This window comes from Schistocerca americana, chromosome 3 (assembly GCF_021461395.2).
Source record: "Schistocerca americana isolate TAMUIC-IGC-003095 chromosome 3, iqSchAmer2.1, whole genome shotgun sequence".
NCBI classification, from domain to species: domain Eukaryota; kingdom Metazoa; phylum Arthropoda; class Insecta; order Orthoptera; family Acrididae; genus Schistocerca; species Schistocerca americana.
The window spans coordinates 804,254,707-804,271,846 of NC_060121.1; positions in this window are offsets into that span (position 1 = coordinate 804,254,707).

Here is a 17,140-nt window from a genome sequence, read left to right on the forward strand (position 1 = left end):
AGGCTGTACTTCTCGCGCCAGATTATTCAGTGGATCAAAATCTGTAAGAAGCACCAAGATTAATTCAGAAAGTGGGAAAACGCTTAAATTTATTCTACTATGCATGCTTGGTAGTTGACTAAATCTAAATTCGAAATTATTTGAATGGTAAAAGGACTGAGACACTCAGCACAATAGATAAGATTGAGCCTTCGCACAAATGAGCATGAGAAATTGAAAAGTTTGGCTGGAGCTGACTACAACAGTGATTACTGAGCAGCAATCATTTCCTTACGTCATTGATGGAAATATTCTTTCATAAAAACCCCTTAGCACTTTCAAAGAGGATAAACTTATACAATACTATAGCGTTATTTGGACCAATAGAATGGGGACTGAAGGCAATTTGGTTTTAATAAACAGTTTCTTGATTAAATTTTAAACAGATTAAGCCATTATAAAACTGATACTTTTAAGGGGATATCTAAAGCACAACTGAAATGGAGACAAGATGAAAGTAATCGTTACACAGCTCAGGTGCTCCTCACATTCCTCCATTAGAGGACTGTCTGTGCTTAGTATTAGCAGGGGAGCTGCAGCACTACTAAGATTATGTTGAGTGCGTAATAGAGTCACATAAAATCCAAATAGCAGAGCCATGACGGTATAAATAGAAGCAGTGCGCTATACATGGTCCAGTCACATCAACGCAACTACCCCTATGTCCAACGTTAACTCATACTGAAAGAATATCAATGGTAAGATCCAGTGATAACATTGCTACACTCAGTGAAAGCAGGAATACATTACAGGACATATCGACCGAAATTGACTTTCCACTGCCCTCTGGATGGGACTGACAGTAAACGGAAGAAATAAACAGTGATGAGGACAAATAGAAATGAGACTAACAATAAAATTAAAATCAAAATTGGCGACTGCGACGTAGACGAATTTATGGAATGCTGTTACATTTGAAGCAAAGTAACTTCAGGCGAACGAAGCAAGGAGGCTATAAAAACCAGACTAATACATCCAAAGACGGCATTCCTCGTCAAAACAAGTCAACTAGCTTCAAACATGGACTTCATTTGAAGAAACGTTTTCTATGAAAGTCAGTCTGTGGAAGAAGCCGAGAAGAAGAGAATCAAAGCGTTTGAGATGTAGTGCTGGTGGATGCTTAAAATTAGGTTGACTAATAAGAAGTATGGGAGTTCTCCGCAAAATTGGTAAAGATAGATGTATACGTGAGAACATTGATCAGAAGAAAGGACAGGCTGATGAGACATGTGTTAAGACAAGAGGGAGATGTGGAGGATAAAGCTGTAGACCGAGATTGGAGTAAAACCAACAAGTAACTGAGGACTTAGTGTATGATGCAACTCCGAGACGAAGATGTTGGCGCAAGAGAGGAATTTATGGCAGCATCAACAGTCAGATGAGTGATGATCCCAAAAATCAAAAATTATTTCACGTGCACAGTGAAAGTTAAAAACTCTGTAGCTCACTCTTTATGGCCTGTTGCACCAGATACGAGTTTTCTGTGATATGAAGTGACTGTTATACTAGCTAAACTAAAAGTGCGGTACTATAAAATCTTTAGATTTGTTACGATACAAAGGTGTAGTGTAGAAACACTGAAAACTCACAGTCAGGTGGCAGCAATAGCACAGGGGGTTATACCAGGTGTACCTGTATGAAATGAGCGTTAAGACACAAATGTATCGATAGGGAGCCTTAATATTTTTTGTTGTTGTTATGAGATCTGTCAAAGATATTTAGTATACATCAAGTCATGGAACAAACAACATCATATGTTTTCATCGTGTTAACAACGTCGAATTTTGTACCAGAAAGTGATGATTTGCGGAAAGCATTAATTTTTTGTTTTCGTTTGAAAAAAAGTGCTGCAGGGTCGCATCGAATGCTTGTCGAGGCATATGGTGATCATGCTCTATCAGAAGCAACATGCAAAAGATGGTTTCAACGGTTCAGAAATAATGATTTTGATGTAAGAAAAGAAGAACGTGGAAGACCACCAAAAAAGTTCGAAGACGCTGAATTGCAAGCATTATTAGATGATGATGATACTTCGAGTCAGAAGCAAATCGCAACAATGCTAAATGTTGCACAACAAACAATTTCTGACCATTTGAAAGCTATGGGAAAGATCCAAAAGTGTGAAAAATGGGTGCCACATGAATTGAATGAAAGACAGATGGAAAACCGAAAAACCATTTGTCAAATTTTGCTTCAAAGTCATGGAATAAAGTCAATTTTGCATCTAATTTTACTGGCGATGAAAAATGAATTTATTTTAAAAATCCTAAACGGAAAAATCATGGGTTAATCCGGGACAACCACCAACATCGACTGCAAAACCAGATCGATTCGGCAAAAAGACAATGCTCTGTGTTTGGTGGGATCAGAATGGTGTGGTGTATCATGAGCTTCTAAAACCCGGTGAAACTGTGAATGCTAATAGCTACAGACAACAAATGAGCAATTTGAAATATGCATTGACCGAAAAAGACCAGGATGGGCCAGAAGACATAGCAAAGTAATTTTTTTACACGACAATGCACCTGCACACAAAGCAAAACTGGTTCTGGATACAACCAAAATACTTGGCTGGGAGCTGCTACCCCAACCGCCGCACTCACCAGACTTGGCCCCTTCCTACTACCATTTGGTTTCATCAACGGGACACGCATTGGCTGAGGAACACTTCGATTCCTACGAAGAAGTCGAAAATTGGGTGTCTGTCTGGTTTGCTTCAAAAGTCGAACATTTCTATTGGCGTGGTATCCATAAATTCCCAGAAAGGAGGTCAAAATGTGTAGAAAGCAATGGTCAGTACTTTGAGTAAAATGTTTTGACTTTTCAATTCAAAATTAGTGTTTCATTTTCACAAAAAAAAAACGCTGATTTCATACCGGTACACCTGGTATGAAGCCAATCCGGGGGAGAGAAGAGGGGATGCGAGAAATAGTAAAGTCGTTTTCGTGATGAGGAAGTGGAGCAAATTATCGGACATACAGAAGAGCAGAATCATTTCCTTTTCTGCCAAGGGTGTAAGAATTTCCAAAACGGCTAAGTTTGTAAGATATTCGCATGCTGCCTTGGTTAACGCATGCCGTGCAAGGCAGCATGGCGCTATCAAAGCAACTGTGGTGCACCACAGCCCATAGATGACATGAGTGAAGGACAGCTGCAGAGATGCGTGAGGGCGAATAGATGTAACTGACCGCCCAGATGAACCAAAGGGCTATTAGCAGTCTCTCCTCAACGAACATTCAGCGAAACTTGCTGCGTATGGATGCCTGGTTCAAGCATCCGTGCTGACTGCCGTTCTTCGGCGACGAAGGCTGGAATATGCACACCTGTGCCGCAACTGCACATGCACTGAGTAGTGTCAGGTGGCCTTTTCAGGTGAATCACATTTTATGCTCCGTCGGACAGATGGTAATTTTCGTGTACGGCGTGAAACTTCTGAAAGCAACTATCTTCGGAAGGGTCCTGACTGGAAGGCATCCCCTGGGTGATTTCGTCATTGTGGAAGGGACAATGGATCATCACATGTTACGATCTATCCCCGGGCCCCTTGTCCACCTCTACTTACAGTTAGTTTTTCCAGGGGACAGTGACATCTGATGGTACAACAATGCAACCTGTCGCACACTTCGCAGTGTATGTGAATGGTGCAAAGAGCATCATGTCGAGTTTACGTAGTCCCCTGGCCACCAAGCTCCCGGTTTCAAACCAAATCGCGGACATATCCATTTGGCTGTTAGTGCCATGGATCCTCAACTGAGAAACCTAGTGCAGCTGGCCAAGGCTCCACGTCCCTGTCGGTATTTTCCAGCACCTCACTGACTCTCTTCCTCATCGACTTGTAGGGTCCGCATTGCAATACATGGTTATTCACATTTTTGACAAGTGGTCACGTTAATGTGACTGGAGAGTGTAAGTGGAACTGATTGCAGTTGGCACAGATGCACTGCTCACCATTGAAATTACAACATGAGGAGGACACCAAAAAAAGAAATTTTACTTAATTTGTGAATGCTGTATCGTATGAGGAACATATTAAGTTGCTAGATTGACTGGCACTCAGCTTTGACCTAAACGGTGGCTCTTAACATAATAGACTGAAATGAGTTTGGACGAACAGTATATCTTTCCACGCTGCTTCGCTTTTATGCCAGTGTTCCTCAATCGTATTGGCTGGCGAAACGCGTCGAGCCTGTCCCTTTGGCAATCTGTGACGAGATATGTTCAATGGATCGCAAATCGTCAGAACTTGCTCATCAGGGCAGAGTTACACACCCTCTGTATCGAGGGCTCAGCAGCCATCCTTAACATGTCGTAGGTGTAACGATTTTTATCCAAATTACTAGTTCTATGAACCATATGAGCTCGTTTTGTTTGCCCAGTAACACCGCTTATGCAAGCCCCGTATGACGATCGTAAATGTAATCAGAGAACGTTCATTGTCTTCGGAACGTCCATACACGTATGTGTCCTTTGTTATGTTATTTGTCTTAGTGAGACTCGTCAGAAAAGACGGCCTGACGTCGCTCGTGTGTCCAGTGTTGTCGATAGGCGCTGTACTGTGAGTGACCCTCTCTCTTCTGCAGTAACAATGCTCGGCGTTCTGGCAGGTGTCATCACTCTGTCCGTGTGAGCACTTGCCTTACTGAAACAATCTCATTTCCTGATTCAAACTGTGTGACGTGACTGTATCATCCTCCAAAGCCAAGCGAAAGATATGACTGTCCGTCGGGCTCTAGGAGTTCTGGAATGCTGAAATCCTGCATGGCGCTACGTATGGCGCTCCTGCGTCCAGTGATGGTATCCCCGCCAACACGAGCAACAACAATTTGAAGTCTCGATAGGTAATGATCCTGGTGATGTCGAACACAGATGTGCGTTGATAGATGCTTCTAATTTTACACGACGCATAACACAATGTTTTCATATTCATCCAACATTAAAACTGAAACTTCCTAGCACATTACACTGTGCCAGATTGAGACACGAACTCGGGACCTTTGTCTTTCGCTAGCTAGTGCTCGACCAAATGAATTACCCAATCACCTGTCGTCAAAATTTTACTACAGCCACTTCCTTATCTCCTATCTTTCAAACTTCACATAAGCTCTCTTGCGAATCTTGCAGGACTAGCAATACTGGAAGAAAGAATATTTTGGAGGCATGGTCTAGCCACAGCTTGCGGCATGTTTCCATAATGACATTTCTACTCGGACCCTGACTTAAAACTTGGGACCTATGCCCTCTGCGGGCAAGTGCTGCACTGTAAAGCTGTGACGACCGATCATAAGGCATGCTTGGGTGGCTCAGCTGGTAGACCACATCTCCATGTAAGGCAATGCTCTCGAGTTCAAGTCTCGGTCCGGCAAACGGTTTCAATCTGCCGGGAGGTTCCATATTAGCACTCACTCCGGGTGAAGAGTACCGAGCGAGGTGGCGCAGTGGTTAGCACACTGGACTCGCATTCGAGAGGACGACGGTTCAACCCTGCGTCCGGCCGTTCTGATTTAGGTTTTCCATGATTTCCCTAAATCGCTCCAGGCAAATGCCGGGATGGTTCCTCTGAAAGGGCACGGCCGACTTACTTCCCTAATCCGACGAGACCGATGACCTCGCTGTTTGGTCTCTTCCCCCAAACATCCCCAACCCCGGCTGCAGAGTGAAAATTCATTCGGGAAACATTGCAATTGATATCTTAATTAGGAACACGCAGCGTAACGTACAGATTGTAGACGGTATTTCATGTACTTAAATTACGATGAAGGGCTATTGCCATTCACTTACATATCCAAGCATGTATTACACTCCATGCCAGTTCACAATCTGTTGCAAGTCGTCTTCATAATGCTAAAATTTTATGGGGCAGGCAAATGAAAATAAGAAAGATGAAAAAAGTAAGTACACTGTTATTATTTCAGAAGTAATCGGTGTAACCGTCAATGGAGTTACCCCAGAGTGAGACAAGACGGTCGATGCCTTCATGTAAAAATGTGTGCGATCTCCTGTGGAAGCACAATTATGCCCAGGCATGCTGCTGTTCGTCCGAAGCAAAAGAATTTCTGTCTTCAGGGCTCCAAACATATGTAAATCGCATTGGGAGACATCGGCAGAGTATGAATGCTGTTTAAGGGCTACCCAGTGAAACTACCAGGAAAGTTTTGAATAAGGGTACAGGGATTCACATAAGAATGGAGCCACCTTGAGAAATGCGAGCCTAAACATAATGTAAGAGGCAGTCAAAAGAGAAGGCCAACACGTTGCCAAGATTGTTTCGATCACGTTGCAGAAGTTTCCCTGGCAAGCCCTTAAGAATTCTCCATGCAGTCCCAATCTCTCCTCAAGCGATTTCCAAATTTTTGGAGCTCTCGAAGAAGACTTCCGTGGCCGTCGATTTGCTTAGGACAAACAATTGCAGTCCTGGAAACAATCATGGATATAGACGCAACCAGAAAAATTTTTCCAAGGAGACATTATCCCGCTCACAGCGTTATAACTGGAATTACCGATACGGCGGTTACTTTAGAACTGGCAAATAGTTTACATGCATTCTTTCCATCATTTCGTTCTCATTTGACTGCCCCTTGTGTATTGTTATGTATTTGTTCAAGCTCGAATACTTTTTATTTAGGTAATTAAAAGATATTCCTGAAACCTGTCACAGTAGAACAAAGTTGAATATTATATATCTGCTCTCATTCAGTTTCATATTTATATTGTTATTATTATAGTACGCAACAGCAAATATGTATGTTTCGGATAAATGACATAGCTTCGAGTCTGAATGTGAAAGCGTGGCATTTGTAAGCCAATCGATGCCAGAGCACCTCCATAAAGGTTCCCGGGCTCGAGCCGTATAATGCGTGTGGAAGGTTCTTCCGTGCCGGGAATACACCTCGCCGCTCAACGTCTCCCTAATGCATACATTCCCGCGGAACGCACGGATCTCCGCTAATGGAATTTTCCGCTTAAAACTACCTGATAACCGTTTCAATAGGCCGTAAATTTGCCCTCTTTATTGGCTATCCGTTACTACTGTCAGTTTAAGGGAGCACGCAGGAGATCCAGAGCGCTCCAACAAATTAAATGTAAATCCCTTCCGCCTGCTGATTTACTGAATACATTACAACACTTTGAAAACAACAGAGTTTCCGGAACAACAGTTCAATTATTCCCCGCCGCCTATATCACACCTGACATTTATCGTACTTTCAAAACACGTCGCCCATTGTTATTCGCTAATGCAGACACCAGGTTCCGCAAGCTAATGGAATACTGAATGATATTTTCAGGTGTGAAAATATTTTCACGAGCCCAAATTGAAATTAATAAGTAAATACAAGAAATCAATTTCATCACGGTTAACGAAAATTAAATGAGGTAGAAGACCAACTCTCATTTTAATAACGCAGTAGCGCCTGATGCTTTTTTCATCCCTTTTTTTAATTTAAGGAAAGCATCATTAGTTATTTTAGTTATTGCGTAGTACAACTTATGTGCCTCGGTGGACAAAACAGAATGAGGTACTTTAGATTTCCTTTTGTGCCCGCGAACGATAGATTACACTAAACAATCTTATTGTCAGTTTTGTCTGGCAATAGGTACATGGCTACTCATAATTAACAGCGAAAACTGAGATGGATGATAGCATATGATATGAGAGGCGAAAACATTCCAGTAAACAAGGGGCCGCAACGAACGTTTGCTAGGTAACTGCGAATGCGTAGCTACTATGGACCATTAACTTCAGTATGAAATATTGTCTCAGTCAGTACAAACATTGTGGAGATTTAAATTGTTAGGGAACAATAGTAGCAGTCTTCAAGAGATCGTCATAATTGTGCTCTGACGCAGACATAGGTTCAAATGGCTCTGAGCACTATGGGACATAACATCTGTGGTATTCAGTCCCCTAGAACTTAGAACTACTTGAACATAACTAACCTAAGGACATCACACACATCCATGCCCGAGGCAGGATTCGAACCTGCGACCATAACGGTCACGCGGTTCCAGACTGAAGTGCCTAGAACCGCACGGCCACACCGGCCGGCGCAGACATAGGATAAAAAGCATTACGTGGTGTTGAAAATGACGAAACAGTCGAACGGCTACAGCCAATAAACAAAGATTAGACCGATGATTCAAAACATTATGACCATCTGCTTAATAGCTAGTTTTTCCGTCTTTGGAATGAAATTCATCATTGATCACCGATCCGGCACTTTGTTGGTACGTTTGTGGAGGTATGTGGCATTACATGTCTACGCACAAGTCATGCAATTCGTTTAAATAATGGTGGGGCTGATTTGTGTACTCGCTGATGGTGCCCGATAGCGACCCAGACTAGTTCCATATTATTTACTTTAGGCGAATTTGGTCGCCGAAACATCAACAAGAGTTCACTATAAAGCTCCTGAAACCGCTGTAGCTCGGTTCTGGCTCCAAGACATGGACAATTATACTGCTGAAAGCTGACATCACCCTCGGTGAAGATAGCAAGTTTAAAGGGATGCAAGTGATTCGTAGCTGTCAGCATGTCTTCGATTGCTACCACAGGTCCTATGCAAGTGTAGGCTAATGTCTCCCATAGCAAAATACTGCTCCCACCAGCCTGCATCCGTGGTGCACTGCACGTTTCGAGCTGCCGTTCACCTCTATGATGGCGCCGGCCGAAGTGGCCGTGCGGTTAAGGGCGCTGCAGTCTGGAACCGCAAGACCGCTACGGTCGCAGGTTCGAATCCTGCCTTGGGCATGGATGTTTGTGATGTCCTTAGGTTAGTTAGGTTTAACTAGTTCTAAGTTCTAGGGGACTAATGACCTCAGCAGTTGAGTCCCATAGTGCTCAGAGCCATTTGAACCATTTTGAACCTCTATGATGGCGTTTAAGGAAACTACCAATGACATAGTGTAGTAAAACTGTGGCTCACCCGAAGAGCCGACACATTTTCATTGATCGACGGTCGTATCCCGATGGACCCGTGCCCACTGCAACCCTAATTAACGAAGTGGTTCAAATGGTTCAAATGGCTCTGAGCACTATGCGACTTAATTTCTGAGGTCATCAGTAGCCTAGAACTTAGAACTAATTAAACCTAACTAACCTAAGAACATCACACACATCCATGTCCGAGGCAGGATTCGAACCTGCGAACGTTGCGGTCGCTCGGCTCCACACTGTAGCGCCTAGAACCGCACGGCTACTCCGTCCGGCAATTAGCGAAGTCGTTGGGACAACATTGGAACATGTCGGGGTGGTCTGCAGCGAAACTTCATTTTCAACAGTGGATGGTCAACGATGTGCTTCGAAAAACTCGTGCTTGCATCAGCACTGGGCTCTTTCAGCAGATATGCCACAGTTCACCATCTGTCCTGCTTTACAGAGCAGACAAGCCTCCGAACCCCACGTTCTGTGAAGATTTGTGGACGTCCAACATTGCAGCACCTAGTGATGGTTGTAATGCCACTTCCTCGGACGAGAAATACAAATCAAAAATTAGCTCCCAATACCCCAAAGATTTCCCCCCAAGTCCCAAATTCCAAGAAAAGCGAATAAGCGAACGAAGTTCCATTTATAACTATTATTAGGACAATAACAAGTAATTAAAGCAGGAATCTAAGACTTGACAATTTAGCAATCTACGAAAGAAAGATTAAATTTCAGTAAAATTAAAATCAAAATCGTAATAAATCGCAAAATTAGCATAAATTAACATTCGCAAAGTAGAACCAACGATCCCAAAGAATACTCCGTGTGAGTACTCATTGGGAATCGTGAGTAATGATTAAGTATGATTCAATGCATTGTCACTACGTTACGAGAGTTGGCCGAAGCAGGTCATATATTTGAATGCTCGTACATGTAGGCGCGCTTAGATTGTTTTTGAGATTGAATAATTGCGATCGATTATGACGCAGTAATACGATCTTCTGACTTCAATTATCACGGCATTCGAATTCGAATGGAGGACTTTTCCTTCTAGAATAAAGTTAACTTTTGACTAGATAATTGAACTAAACATTACTTAGACAGTGATTTAGGCAACGAACACTCATAGACAATTTTCATTCATAATAGCCAGTGGTTAATGGAACTTCAGTGATAGGTTCGAAGCATATAATTTAAATCCCCCCAACACCTGGGTAAGTTTTCTTCTCAAGGCTCGGCTAGGAAATGACTGATATCGTGCAATAAAATACCCTCTCGTGCCAAGTCGTGCATTCGTGACTTAAAATTCTATCAAATTATAGACATGAAACTCCCGAGTAATAATTACGCGCAGCGATAATATTTGACTGTAGCGCTCGGCGCTTGTGTAGAATCTTTGACTCAAATAAAAAGCCTACTGTTACGATTTATTAGATACTTGAAATTACGACCAGCTTGTAGGAAATTTGTTGTAGATGTGACTGTATTGGTTTTATCATTAATATTTCATCATTAATCAGTTAAACATCGATTATGAACGATTAATTACGATTCTCGGTGAAGTAAATACCTGAGGCACGTCGACATTTCGGTTCAGCACTGTTCTTTTGTGTAACGTCGTCTTCGTAACTTGATAACGATCTCAACTCTCTACCGACTGTCGCCGAGTTTTAGCCGAAGCCAGGTACAAATCAAACCAAGTCATCAAGAAGAAGAGCCGTTATATGGTTTCACTGTCTTTCTGCCTCTTTCCGTAGATTTTCATGACATTAGCACATGAACAATCGACCAGCTTCGCCGCTTTCGAGATACTCGCTCACAGACTTTGCATAATAATAATCTACCGTTCGACAAAGTAGCTTTTCCCAATGGATTTCCCGATTTGCAGCCCATATCTTCGCTTGGGTGATCCCCGTCCGTGTCTGCTCCGCTAATACCCCTTTGTTACAGCGTCACGTGCCGGCTATGTCACCAGGCAACATCCACCGTCGCGCTGGGCAGTGATCATAATGTTTCAGCTCATAAGTGCACGTGTTGAATGGCGGCACTTGATTTCGCAAGCGTGACCGTCCGTTAGTGGCAGCAGCGGCGGTTATCGACATGTAGTAACTGTGGCCCTATCTTTGGGGCGACGTCGTGGTTCTTCCGAGTCGTGCCAGTGTGCAGTTCGGGTGGGGACTCATGAGGAGCCAGGTCCGCGCAGTGCGGGCATTCGCCGGGACCGCTGGCGGTACACATGGACTGCCGGATCGAAAGTCTGTGGTCATGAGGGTGCACGACCTTGTCGTAAGCCGGATCCTGCAACTCTTAAGTGGAGTGCATTTGGATTAAAGTAGATAAACCTCCACCATTGTGAGATCTTGCGATTCTCCAGTGACTTGGGTTCGTGTTGCTGCTCGTAGGGTTGCTGAGGCCAAGAGCAGCGAGTGGAGTGCTTAGGGAAGGTGTATCTGCCTAGCTTTCCTGGACTTCTAAGTACTTTTTATTGGGTTCAATTTATCATTTGTTAAGTTCAACCAGCTGTATTTTTCCTGCCTCGTGACCGCTAACGCCACAGTTACCTGCCCTGGGGGGTTAGTGTATGTAACAGCAGTGTACGTTTCCTCGCCTTTCCGCTGCTGTCCGGTGAGTTTTGACAGCTTTCTTGATTGTAGGTTGGTTGGAGATTTTTCTACTCTGGTGGTAGTGATTCTTTTCTCGTTCCAGCACAGTATTCTGCAGGCGGAGTCCAGACCGCCGGTTCCGGCTTTGGCGTATTTTTACATTATTGCATTTGGTTTATTGAACGTTAGGTAACCTGAACAAGATTAACATTAGTCATTCGTTAGACTGCAACTAGTCTGAATTACCATCTTGTGAAGTGAATCCAACTCTTGGCTGCCTGTATTATTGCTCACGAAAGTCTGCCTTTCTTTTTTTTTTTTTTGCCGGACCTACTCAGAGGTCGATTCCTGGTTCACCATCTGTGACTGGCCCTTGGGTTTTATTATTGTATTTGCTGTTGTACTGTATGTTTCTAATTTTTTTTATATAATTGCCATTCTTGGCGTTACAGCAGGTTACCAAGTTACAGCAGGCTACCAAGTTTACCATCATTTTGTCTCACTTGTTTGGTGATCAGTTGCTTGTCCTTTTAAATTAATCTTTGCTGTTGTATTTGCTGTTTCACTGAATTATTTTAAATTTTTTATGTAATTGGCATTCTTGGCTCTAAAGCAGGTTTAAATGGTTGTGCTACCAAGTTTACCATCATTTTGTCTCCTCCGTTTGGTGATCAGTTGCCTGTTATTTTTTAATTATCCTTGATATTGCATTGCTGTTTTACAGTATGTTTATCAATTTTTTTATAAAGCGTTAAAGGCCTTCAGCCGTGACTGTGGTTACTTGCCTTAAAATTCCAATTGGGATCACATTGGTTTGTTTTTAAAACATCATTTGCTGTGTCTGTATTTTATGCTCATTTGGTAAATTGTAACGAATTGAAAGCACTATTAATTACACAGTTCTTTATTCCTATATTAATAACGTGTGATATCTTTATTTACAGCTGAGTCTGGAATTACCGTCTTAAATAAATCTGTGTAATTGCAAAAGGAAACCAACAGTAACCGAATCCTGCCTTCCTTGGCTTCCAGGTTTCAGCTCATAAGTGTACGTCAGCATTGACTGATAGTCTTTGTCGTAGAGTTTAAAGTTGTTTGCACAAATCTCCGTCATTGATGATTAACACAGGGTTTCAGAAACCTAATTAAAACACGTGTGTAAGGTGCAAACTTGTCTGACAGAACAAATATCTCAGCAAAAGCAGAACATACACACGTTCCAGCCACATTAATGTGATTAATGCCTATGTTCGACGACAAGGGGCCGTAACCATTCTTAAATGGCAGGTCGTAGCTGTAACAGTTTACGGCAGATAAAAAGCGTCGAGGATGGGAGGGAGGGGGGGAGAGGGGGGGGAGGGGGAGGCAGACGCGGAAAACAGTGCAGTAGTTGTGGAAACGTAGAAACAGAATGATGTATCTGACGTCCAGAAGTACAAGATAGTAGCCTTTCGGGGCAAGGGTGAAAAATTTCCCAAAATGGCTATGTTTGTAAACTGTTCGGGTATCGCCGTGATTAAAGCATACCGTGCGTGGCAAAATAGCGCAATCTAAAGCTGGAGCAGAAAAAACTGTGCAGCAGCATGGGCCATAGTTGAAAGGGGTGAACGACGGCTGCGGAGCTGTGTGATTACCCACTGACGTGCAACTATCAGGCAACTGACCGTCCAGAGAGAGCCAAGAGGTTCCCAAAGTGTATCCTCGACGACCGATGAGCTGCACACGGTCCTCCGTAGTTGGCGCCAGATTCATGCACCATTCTGACTGCTCTTTATCGGCGACGAAGGCTAGAATTTGCCGCCAGTGCCGACAGCGGACGTCTACTGAGAGACGACACATGGCCTTTTCAGGTGAATCACCAGATGGCCGGTTGCGCTTAAGACGTGAAACGTCTGGAAACAAATATCTTGCAACAACCGTCGGAAGGGTTCATGCCGGAGGAGGGGATGTTATTGTCCACAGTGCAATGCGTCACACAGCTCACAGTGTACGTGCGTGATTAAAAGAACACCACAATGTGTTCATCGCACTCCTCATGCCACCAAAACTCTCCGGATTTAAACCCAACCGAGAATGAGTGGGAGCACCTTGATCGGTCTGTTCGCGCCATGAATCCTTATCCGAGAAACCTGCCACAAATGGACACGGCACTAGAGTCGGAATGTCTCCACCTTCCTGTCAGTACCTTCCAGAAGCTCACTGTCCTACCTGCAGAAGGTTATTCGTGCGTTTGACGGGTGGTCACATTAAAGTAACTGGACAGTGTAGTAATCCACGTTTTCGGTAATTTTCCAGCGTTACGCAGCACTGGAGCTTTTTTGTGTTGTTTCGCATTGCCGATAAAAGTCGAATTCTTGAATTAAGCTGAGACGTAAATAGTGTGTATGTGTGAAATCTTATGGGACTTAACTGCTAAGGTCATCAGTACCTAAGCTTACACACTACTTAACCTAAATTATCCTAAGAACAAACACACACACCCATGCCCGAGGGAGGACTCGAGCCCCCGCAGGGACCAGCCGCACAGTCCATGACTGCAACGCCTTTGACCTCCCGGCTAATCCCGCGCGGCTGTAAATAGTATTCAAGATTTTGCTAACGGTTTCCTTGTGTGGATCAAATGGTTCAAATGGCTCTGAACACTATGGGACTTAACTGCTGGGGTCATCAGTTCCCTAGAACTTAGAACTACTTGAACCTAACTAAACTAAGGACATCACACACATCCGTGCCCGAGGCAGGATTCGAACCTGCGACCGTAGCGGTCGCGCGGTTCCAGACTGTAGTGCCTAGAACCGCTCGGCCACTCCGCCCGGCTGCGTGGAACAATATTGAGAAAACATACCGACCGAACTCTCTCTGAATTTTCTACTTACCTGTTTGACAAGACCCGCAAAACTGAGTTGATACTGAAAACGTGCGTTATCGTGTCGTAAAATTAAACTGTAGCGATACTGGGTGGAGTTTTGTGGCAGCACTAGTTTATAGAGCTGTTTTCTTTGGAAGACAGATGAACAAAAGATACGTATTTAAAACAAAACAGTTCACATAGATAATTTTTATAAAATTTCTTTTGTCAGGTCGCCACATCGGACAACAATAGAACGCAGTGAAGTTGGTACACAGGCGTTAAATGAGCGCGTTACTGCGTTATCCTTCACCGCTTGCTGTTCGAGCTGCACACAGACAATGTAATGGACGCCAAATTATTGTTCTAGTCTGTAATACCATACATGTCCAAAATATGAACAGTCTTCAAAAATGGCTCTGAGCACTATGGGACTTAACATCTATGGTCATCAGTCCCCTAGAACTTAGAACTACTTAAACCTAACTAACCTAAGGACATCACACAACACCCAGTCATCACGAGGCAGAGAAATCCCTAACCCCGCCGGGAATCGAACCCGGGATCCCGGGCGCGGGAAGCGAGAACTCTACCGCACGACCACGAGCTGCGGATATGAACAGTCTGATAGGTTTTCGTGTAATAAAAGTGCATGTAATAAAAGTGCTTGTTCAATCAGTTTCCAGCTGTTCAATAACTCAAATTAATTGTAGACTGAGTAATCGGCGTTTCCCAGATATGTATTTATTCCAGTCTTTTATTATTCCAGCTCTTTCTTCCCCTCTCTCTGTCCATCGCCTGTGCCCCCTTCTCTTTCCATCTGCTTCTCCTCTCCCCCCGCCAACAATCTCTCAGCGTCCCCGTTAATCAGTGGACAATGTCGTCGCTCCTGCAGACGGTACACGTACATAATCGGGCTCACACGTGAAAACCGAGCCATACGTCGTATTTTAGGTACAGGCCGCCAATCCAAGTTCATTTGCGAAACATAACCGATAATCTAAGGGTGCAAGTTACCGATACTCTGCTTCTATCAGTGGTTGCATTCGAATCTTTTTTGACGTCCACGCCCCGCAGATTTGTGCGTTTCAAGAAAAGCTGCGCATCCAAGAACGCTCATGTTAGGCTCAATGCTTTCGAAAGTTCAAATTGCTTCAGAAATATCCATCTGTGACCACATATGTCAAGATAAATCAAAATATTAAACCTCAATTGGTCAAGCGAGAAAGAGAGGTGCGCATAAAATGACGAATACTTTCTAATGATTGAGACACGCTCACCTCCCTCCAATATCTCAACAAAGGCTTAATTTTAGTCTTATATCAAACAATTAAATATTATATGCGGAGATAGGAAATCAAGGAAACAACTGTAATAGAGCATCACTTCACTGCAATTTGCATTTATTGTAACACTTGATAACAGACCAAGAAGATGTCGCGTGTTACACTTGACAGATAATAGCACTAGAACAATAATAAACACCTGATTCAGTTTTCTGCACTTTAGTTAAAGTTCAACAGGCGAACACAATTTAAGTTCTCCCATAAATATAAATATGCGCTTAAGCGCGTTAAAGAACTAGTTATGAACCAGTCACTTATAACATCAAGGCAGGCACACCCCATTTAAAGGGAAAATAATTAACAAGTTTACACACTGACTAGAACATTAAGGTGAATAACAGGATGTGCACCATCCACAACATCTTACGGCGACAGTTAACCTCCAATAAGTTCATTTCTTTACAATATGTCGTTAATTACAGCTCAATAGTATTAAAAAAAGGTTTAGATTCCACCAATATATATATATATATATATAGTGGAAAAACACTAAATTTGAAATTGACAAACCTATACCCAAAGGACCCGCACTCTATCGAAACACCTCAAAAACGGCAACTTAATGGCTACCTAGAGTAACAAAATTAAGAATAGCATGCTTATAGATTGACTAGAATGAAGGAATAAATAACACATACACGACTTCTGGCGGCCGACAAACTTTATTGGGCTATTGAGCAATTATTAATTTAAGCTAACCACAACATACACTAACGAGGTTAGCGGCGTATTTAAAGACCACCGTCGAGCAAGAAACCTGGTCGGAAGATAATGGAACCAGTACTAATTTACAACTAACTACAGCGTTGAAATCAACTGATGACAGGTCGACCATTACCAGTGTCGCGTACGATGGACAGTCAGTAGACTGAAGACTCAGCTGAAACCCAAGTATAATGCTAAGGGGCTAAAAGCCCATCCCAAAACATGTTTAGGGCAAACATCTAGTTTGAGAACAAAACAACCATGAAACAACAGGATGATGTTGGAGCTTGCAGTAGAAATTCCAGGGCCCCAATATAACCTTAACTCAAGGCATGACTAAAGCACACTAGTTTCTCGCTCAATAGAAGTTTCCAAAACAATCAAACCTAGCAGGATTCCCTTACACGGCAGACGTGCCAACACTTCCGTTCATACCCCAGAATCAACTAGCTCAACATAGATCATTGACACATTTCAGATAATATTAAAAAAAAAAAAACATACATAAATACCTTCCTTACCACAAGCCTTAATTAGTTAACAGGTTAGGCTCGGTTACTGATGGCACGCAAATGAGGTAGCAAGTTAAGGTCTGCAATACTACTTTGTCGTTTTAACACGCGTCGTGACAAGGAAAGAAATAATCCAGCTAATTAATTGAAAGTCACTACTTGGATGC